Genomic DNA, 9,696 nt, shown 5'->3' with positions numbered 1-9,696 from the left:
TGGTGCTCCGGCAGGTGCAATTATCTCGAAATTATTCACATAATTTAAGCAGATCTCAAATTGTAATTTTCATCAACCCGGCCATTGTCTGCCTCACCACCTGTATTCGCAGAGCATTGTTGCGATCGACCGACGCGACGCGTCGCGACGCAACGCGCAGATGACAGAGTACATCGCGACGCAGCCTTTTCTTCCTCAGTGCAGATTTATTCTCGACGAATTTCAACATCGTAAAACCAATACGTTGGAAACGCCAGCGCAGACGTCGGCGAATTCTCTTTCGGTTGCCGTTACCATGGCGGACCATAAATACAAACATGAATAAATGCAGTGCGCTCGCTCCGCGATCGTTCGCGCATTGCTCTCTCCGACGTCTCCGACGTTTCCTCATTCTGTGCTCGCGCTTTCTTGATTTCCTCTCGCGAAGACGAGAGCAGATTCGCAAAGCTAAGAAAACGGTGGTCTGCGCGCGCGACTTGTCGTTAAAATTTAAATACAATCTCAGTTAAGGGATCCTCAAGACGATTAGTTATATTGGAAATAGCACTTACACACAAACCATTATGTGTCATTAACACATCAATATCTCACTCACGCATGCTACACATACACACAAATTTTTGTACAACGCAATTACATTTTAATTAGATATCTAAGTCCAATTTTAAGAACTCCACACTATTTCTTCATGCAAACTATTAGTCTGTGGACTACTCTTTCGTAAATATAGATTGCACAACTTTTATATGAAGCAAATACTATCACGACGTGCAGCGACTCTGGAATGTCATATTGGATTAAGAAATAGTAAAAAAGAACTCAATTTCGACATTTTTTGTCATTCTCCGCATAGTTTCCACCCCACAGGCACGTATTAATGCGTATACTTTAATCCTGGAAAAGGATTTTCAAATCAGTAAAAGAGGAAAAAAGTATCTAATTGTTATACAAAAATTATATGGTCGGTAATACAAACGACTTTAAATTAGTCGTATCCGACAATATCCGGCTAACACAGATCGCACGAAAAGATAAGTCATGAAGATCGAGTGATGTGGAATTGCTCAGGGAATTTGTCCATACCAAGAGGCAGCAGGATTTCTGCAGTTTTTTCTTATTTTCTGTGCATCGTAAGTACGTATATATGCCACTGAGGATATTAACATAATGGAATCACCGTGCATTTAAAATATAACCATTTAATTACTCCTTTTAAAACTGAAGGATTAAATTCGTAATAGTTACTAACGCTGTGAGTTCCATTTAATTTGCACATAGTACGTAGTACAATTTATATTAAAAAAGTACTAATGAATTTTTAGATACCAAAATGACAATCCGTATAAAGAAGAATATGTATAAGGTAATTAAGATTATTTTAATAATAATAATTCAAAGGATATCCCGCATTATTTGTATGAAAAATTCGGTCTCGATAAAATGAGTTGGTTTTCGCATGCATAGCGTAAGGAAACGTGTGTGTAATAATAATATCGTTTGTAAGTGTTCGACAATCGCACGAATACGAATGTTATTATTACACCAAATAGTGAAACAGTACGAAGTAAGATGGCGTGTAAGGAAAATGGTGTCGGTAACTAAATAAAAAGCGCGCTCAATCTAAATAGTCTTAACAAATTATATAACATACGTTTATATATAACGTTAAGTTATCAAAATATTTCATATTAATATACTCAAAGATTGTTTCTTAGTGAACAGCTCTTTACAATTTCTGTTATTTCTGAACTAATCGAAATAATAGATTTGGGGTTTGTGCAATCAATTTAACATAAGTTGTGCAATCTGCTCCGAATGCTTAGCGTCTGATGTGATGACGGAATTTCACATAGTCCGCAGCGGATCTTATTACGGTCAGTATATATAATGCTTTAGAGTGATCTGCTACGAATAGCTAGTTCATCTCAACTAGTACATTCACCGCTTGTTTATCTTCCCCTCAGGGCAAATTTCAGAGGCATCACCATCATGATAACCATCATGATAACCAAATCAGAATTTCTCTGACTTGACGGCACATATCGCATCCAAACCTAGCCAGTTTAATGAAAAAAATTAGATCAAAAACATTTGAGATATATTATTTCAATGTCTTTGAAATTGTCACCAATTCTAAGTTAATGAATGACAATAATTCCGGATTCTCCTATCTTCGCATTTTAATATCGAAGGGACTTAACCTCGAATGGACTAGTTATGTGTAGGTGGAACCTCTTTTGCTTAAAAAGTTATAAATCATATAAATAGAACCTTGTTTTGTATAGGTTTACATATTTTCATGCGAAACAAAGTTCCACATGGGTTTACAACTTTTCATGTGAAGCGAGGTTTCATATGGGTTTACAATTTCCCACGTAAAACAAGATTCCATCTAAACATATTTGTCTAGTTTTTTGACAGTAAAGCCTTCCGTAAAGAGGATGGTGGAACCCACTTGCTTTCACGCATATATTGTACTTTACAACGCAAAACGAGGTTTCACATGGGTTTATAACTTTTCACGCGATGCAATGTTTCACATAATTGTGCAATATTTTATATTTTACGCGTATTTCGAATGAATAAAAACAGACTTAGCGCAGTTAATAACAGTCTTGTACCTACATCTGTGGGCAAAATAAATGTAAACAAGATTTGTCAAAATAATCATTTAGCATTAGGTAATGTGCATAATGACCAGAAAATTTGATTAATTCTGTTCTGTTAATTACTTTGCCAAACAAATTGGGCATTATATATCATTAACTGGCTATTACATATAACATCCAATTAATCGAATTTCCTATGACATACACGCGCGCACGCACGCATGCACGCACGTATAAAAATATATATACGATACATATGTATATAGGATCGGGCAATAATTTTGTCTAACTGAATTTTTCGATATTTTTAGAATTATGAAAACATTTTTCTAATTTTAAAAATTGTATATTGTACTATATCAAAAGGAGCTTATAATATGTTTGTAATAATTTTTTTATGGTTATATGTTATATCATTTCCTTATTTGAAAAATATGATTTTTTTAGTTATTTCAATACATGCGTTAGATAGAAAATAACAATTATCATAAAAAATATTTAACTTTACAATCACTAAATAACGCGACTTGTATTGTTCTTAAGATTTTCAAAAAAATTATAACAACTTTTTCAAGAATAACACTTTAAGTTATATCATTTTTGTAAATAAAATGTGTGATTTTGTCAGTGTTCTTGATCTACATTTGATTATATTTCTAAGATTCGTCTTTTACCGATAATTAATCAGTTAATAATTTTCTATTAAGTTGTAAAACAGTTTTTCTTCTTTTCTGAAAAATTTAAATTTTTTAGATGTAACACTTTTGAAGAAAGAGAAACGATATTGAGTAGGTCCAATTAAACCATCGTCGCCAGAGAATTAAAAGTCGATGCAACACGGTGTCTTCTAATCTCGCGTGCCTAAGCGCTTCATGCAGGAATGAAAATTTATTTTATTTTAACTGCTTTTTATTTTCAGATTTATCGCAAGAATGTTCAGAGGAAGTTGAAAGTCGAAAACTATATTAAAGAAATTTTGGTATTCGGATAAACTTTTCTCGAGGTGAAAATCGAGCTCAAATCGGAGATGAAAATTTAAGGAAAGAATTTGTAAATGAAGAAAATTGTAAGGAATCCGCGATAACTTATCATAGATCGACTTCTGCATAGCATTGAAAGTCCAAGTACACGTGTTCGAGTGAATAAAACTCTTAGAAATTCTGTATCTCTTGTCGAAGGAAATCTTAAAATAGATTAGACATGGAATGGAACTTTGTTCTATAGCGATAAGTTGCCAATCAGTGAGAGCTGTTGTAAGGAACAAAAAACCTTGGAACGAAATTCCCTATCGTCGCATGAATCGACAGGCTCTTCAGCCGTTTCTATATCTCTACGCTATACGCACCTTTGAAGCCAGGCATGGGGTCCAATTTCGCTCGACTGTCCCATGAGAACACAGCACGCCGACGTATCCGATCACTGCAGTCACACACCTTCATTGTTGACTGATGCCATTGAAGCGAAAAAAAGATGTTTGGCTGGAGAAGGTTTACCCTCATTCGTCTACTACTCTTTTCTTACGGCGAGTCCCCTTGACGGATTTTTTGCGTTTCATCAACGAATGCAATGATTACACTTATCGAATTTCGTGGAATACGAGAAATGACAGATCCTTCGTGCTTACAAAAGACTGTTTGATCGATCTATCAATTGTTACATAGCTAACAATTATGTGCTGATCTTCTGTCGTTACAGTCCTCTCAGATTGTGAGTTAACCTTTCAGAGCTGATTTGTGGAAGCATTCATAGCAGAATATGGAAAAGATTATTTTTAAAAAGTAACTCTTTACCCACCAATCAATCGTCTATACGTATCAATAAAAAAAATTATTATATTCGTTCCCATTACTTAAAAATGTAACTGTTATAAAGAAATATAATGTCGATACCAATTTGTTATTTTATAAAAATGTAATAAAATAAAATAATATGCGATAGTCTTGATTCATAGTATTTAACCGTATCCTTATTTTCTTGTGTTTGATATAGTTATTACCTTCTCGGGTTAATATCTTCTCAGGTTGACTATCATACATTTTCATTATGTTGTAATTTATGATGAAATATATCTCATTTATTATAAGATCTACAATACGTATATTACAATATAAAATATTGTCTACAAATATAAACATACACACACAAAAACTTATTTTTATATACTCGTAATACAAGCGCACCTTTTAACTTTATAATTGCAATATAATAATGGGAGGGGGGATATTAATGTACACTGCAACATTATGAAAATGACGTTAATTGGATCTAAATTACGTGAGTACTGCGAGATTTTAACGTGAACTGTCCAAATCACTTGCAGGAAATGTCAGAAGGAGTGTGTTAGATGTTTGTGCTAAGTATTATAGAATGCTTTGTCTGATGTATAGCATACAGTTTCGATTATGGAGATCAATATAGACTAATTTGCGTTGTTTCTTATCAGGAAAGATAGCTTCGAACTTAAGTCATGTGTCAAAATTGTGTGTTTATTGGAATATTGCTAATATTTAACGATGGAATTATGCAACATTGTTCAAAAATTTATTGTATTACGAGTACATATCCACGACTTGTATTTTTGGATAAAATTAAGCAAGAACATTGCACGACTTCAATAAAATATTTCTTTTAGGTAATCGGTTGTATAAAATAGAATTAAAAAATTTAGTAACATTTTATAAAGTATATAATAATTTATTCCGGGAAGTATCTCGTTTCAAACTCGATACTTAAAGTTATTATCGAAATACACACAGCGCAAGCGAAATCAATTCATTGCTTGAACAAAATAAAATGTTTCACCCGAACAATGATTGTCTGCGATTGTTCCCGATAAAACAGTTGATTGCAAGAAATATGATTCGTAATTGCAGGGCGTAAAATTTCATCCCAGGCAGCTAAGATTGCGACTGGAATATTCTCTTTTTGCAGACGGAAAAGGAACGAACAGAAAAAAGACGAGAGTCAAACTCAATGCCGATCAAGGACGTTCCGCGGACTATCAGATATTGGAAACTCTTTAGGATTAGACTCGATGAAGAAGGCTGTTACCAGACAAGTTGTCGGAGTGACTTAGCTCGCAGACAAGGAGAAGTCGCCTGATGCGTTTTCGATCGTCCACCGACGCGCACGTGACGGCAATTCCATAATAATACGCCAAGCCGAGCTAATACTCGAAGATGTGGGACGACTTTTCGATTTTATGGTCGGACTCTGTCGCGAGAACGATTAATTTCCCCAACTTAAGTATCCTTTCTCGTATCTAATCACTGAAATCTTCTGTTGTGTAGACAAGCGAAAACAAAGAAAGAAGGCATCTTTTGAATCTGTTTCAAACATGTGTGATCCATAATTAAACTACATTCCCTACCCGTTGAACGCTTCAAAACTGACGTCAAAATCTGTAACGCAATTACTGACGTTGCATTTGTGATATTTGTTCAATTTATGACGAATAAAAGATATTAATCCTATATGTATACTAATACCAACTTTATTTTATTGTTATTTACTTATGGTTATTTATTTTATGCATCTTTAATAAATGTTTCCTATATTCTCTTATTATGACAAACATCACTACAACCTCAGTGAGCAAATTGGTAAACCCATCACGAAATATATATCATATAAATGGATAAATTATAATATTTACACCTTTTTCAGAAATTTATTAGCATCTGTATTATTAATTGTTTGTTAATTTAATTTGTGATGTTATCGTACCCAGTTTCTATTTGTTACAATTACGTTTTAGGACCAAAAATTATCAAAACTAGATATGTATGTATAATAAATTCACACCAAAATATTATTTAAACGCTAAGATCTAGCTCTAGTTTATTTTAACAATAATTCAACCTTGCAGGTGTAATATAAAAACTTAATTGAGTGGATTAAATAGATCCAACTTCAAAGGGATATAATTGAGTGAGTCCAATAGACCCACCGTCAGCTCTGGAAGGAAGCTGCGAATTAATGATCGTCATTCAACCTTCAAAATGTCAGCTTCTGTTTGCGAATGGTAGAAATTAATACTTAGCAGAGGAGTATTCTGACAAAGGCTCTGTCTTCCGGATCCTCAGTGGGACGTCTGAGAGTGAGAGAGAAAAAAAGAAACGAGAAGCGTGGAGACTCTCGCTGAGAGAGTGCATCGTTCCGTTCTCGCGCTGGATAAGTACGGCGGTAACAATGGTCGCTGGCAGGAGCGGCCTGATTCATGGCGGCGAACTTTTTCAGCAAACAACGCATCCGGGATGTAATAAACAATGGGGACCGGGGGCACGTGGACTAAACCGGCCTGGGAATATTTTAGCGTGCCGACGCTCACTTCTGCACGAAGCCGCCCCGTAACTTCGTCCCTCGTATTATGGCAATGGTATGCGCTCCGGTCGCCCGTATCGCCCACGCTTGCGACGCGCGGGAACCCTGGAGAAATGAAGCCGAAAACGTCGCGTAGACAATGATTTACTGGGCACGTATCGCCGGACGAGCGAATGTTTATATTTCGCGGTGTGCTCGCCATCGCTAACGATAAATCACGGAGGTATAAAATGACGGGGAAATAACATAATCGTGCTAGCACCGGGCGTTATAACCGCACGACTCGTTCGATTTATCGAAAATTGGCGTTCGTTTGAATAACGCGGCCATATTATTCGAACACGAATTGCCGAGTCGAAGAAGAAAAATACACTAAATGAACGATGGAATTATTTCTAATTAACGTTTGAATTACGAATTCACGATCGCTGCATTTTGGTAGCATTTCGCCGGGAGTATTTCATTAAATTGCGAAATACTGATTAACTATAATTGAAATGATTATGTTAGAGCAATGAAAGCAGTGAAAGTTTGCAATAATTTGCATTTGGATGATTATTCATAACATATCGCTGTTTGTCATTATTCATCATCCATATCGAAATTTACGTATTAATAAAGCGAACTAACAAAACCGTAATTCCGAGTTAAGAGCTCGGCAGACCGCATTAACCGCTCGCTTTTAGAAGTCAATAGAGTCGGGCATAAATCGCGACCTGACATCGTACTTGACGTCGTTTAGAATAGATATGTCTCGAGCTTGATAATAGGACGTAAATTTACAACACAGTAGAGATCAATATTTACTCAAAGAGAGAAGCGGAGAAGCTTGAAAATCGTGACGCGCTGCTCTCAGACGTAGTTGAACCTGCAAGCAACTTCGTTTTAAGCTTGTTCCGATTCCGGCGGTTACTATCGGTACACACGGAGGTCCTTTCAGCAGAAATTTGATTTTGTCCAGCCTGTCCGGGCCGCAATCTCACATAACCTCGTTTAATGCTACGGCAAGGTGTTGGGTTCATTACTGACGTCCCGTGAAATTCACGACAACTGCGGTGAACCGAAAGGGAGAGCGTTAGAAATTCAAAATAACTAAAATAGATTATAGTATGTTAATGTGTCTGTCTATCGAAGAGAATAAAATGCCTAAATCGAAAAATAACATTGTCCAACACATTGTTGACAATTTTTTATAGGTGTACCGCAGGAGCCGCAGATTAAAACTATCCAATATTTGGAAATTATTATTTTTTATACAATTTGAGAACCCCTTGATTAGTTATTTTAGTATATTGTTAGAAATCACGAAAATTTGTGGCACACGGTGTGTCGCCGACGCTCAACATGTTAATTCTTTTTTATTGGTCATATATTTGCCCATATAAATAAAAATTAAAAATAATGATTTCTATCTTTATAGAAATTGTTTTAAAAACTTATTTTCTTCGTTTTATAAAATTAATTTTTCGAGTTATGTATGTTATTTACTTATAAAATAAAAGAATGATATATTTAACACTCATGATTAGTACACACGATTGAATCGTTCGTATCCCGTGTATTACTTTTCTTTAAAATGGTAAGGTTGCTCTACCTTTAGATAAACTACGCTGTAATTTACCTATTGGATAAACAAAAGAGAAATAAGAGAATAAGCTGAACAGTGAGCTATAAAAGTTTACCAGAAGGTGGAACAACCCAGTCTAAGAGCATCAAGTATTATAACATTTATATACAATTTTTAATGCACATTGTTACGATAGATAGACAGATACATAGATATTTATTAATACCCTTTAAAAAGTTACAAGAACTTCCGCATCTCATACACACACTTCTTCCTTTTCATATATTCCGTATATTACATCCAGTCACGCTGAACAAACGCCGAACAAACGCATTTACATGATTCATGTACGCAGTTTAACTTATACATTTTCTCTGTGACAAGGTAGTACGTGTTGCCATTCTTCTCCTCCTACTCTTTCGGGTTTCCTCTCTCTCTCTCTCTCTCTCTCTCTCTCTTTCCATGTTCCACTCCGCATTTACTTAACTAATTTAATTTACCTAACTCTCTCTCTCTCTTTCTTTATTTAATCTATCATTAACGCTTAACCTTACCTAACGCTACCTCACATTGTATTATTTTTTTACATTACATTATTACATTTCAACATTTTTACATTTCTACCTCCAACCGTTTAACAGTTGTATAACATTAGATCAGTATTCCCTTCCTTCCTTAGAGACTTTCGTTTCCTTGTTTCATCCTCTTTCTCTCCCTTCTTCCCCCTCTCTCTTCCTCTTTCACTCACTCTCTTCCTTATTCCTACTCATACCTCATTCTCCTGACTTCTTTCCTCTATCATCCTTCTCTCTCTCTCTCTCTCTCTCTCTCTCAATATACGTTGTTACACGAATATCTTCTAAAGTATATATTAAACTATTAAAGTATATATAGAAACCGTTTAATAATTTTTGTGTACTTGTAAAAGTGATGAAATTTAACCCGGGACAAGAACAATCCCTTGTGTATAATAAAGGATAAGAAAATCTTTGTGTGTACTAAGGGTTAATAGTTTATTAATTACATGTTGTAAATTTACTTTAACGTATTACTCAAGTAGCGAGGTGACGTTTTAATGACGTCATTAAGGCGTTATTAAGACGTCGTTTAACGTCACTTTGTTACTTGAGTTGATATTAATTTTATAAATTTTCTATTTGATATTACCAAATTTAATTTTTATATTAGCTATAAATT

Source organism: Cyphomyrmex costatus, unplaced genomic scaffold (assembly GCF_001594065.2).
Source record: "Cyphomyrmex costatus isolate MS0001 unplaced genomic scaffold, Ccosl1.0 scaffold76, whole genome shotgun sequence".
Classification (NCBI taxonomy): domain Eukaryota; kingdom Metazoa; phylum Arthropoda; class Insecta; order Hymenoptera; family Formicidae; genus Cyphomyrmex; species Cyphomyrmex costatus.
The sequence above is the reverse complement of the archived record's forward strand: the minus strand, read 5'-3'. Positions refer to the sequence as shown.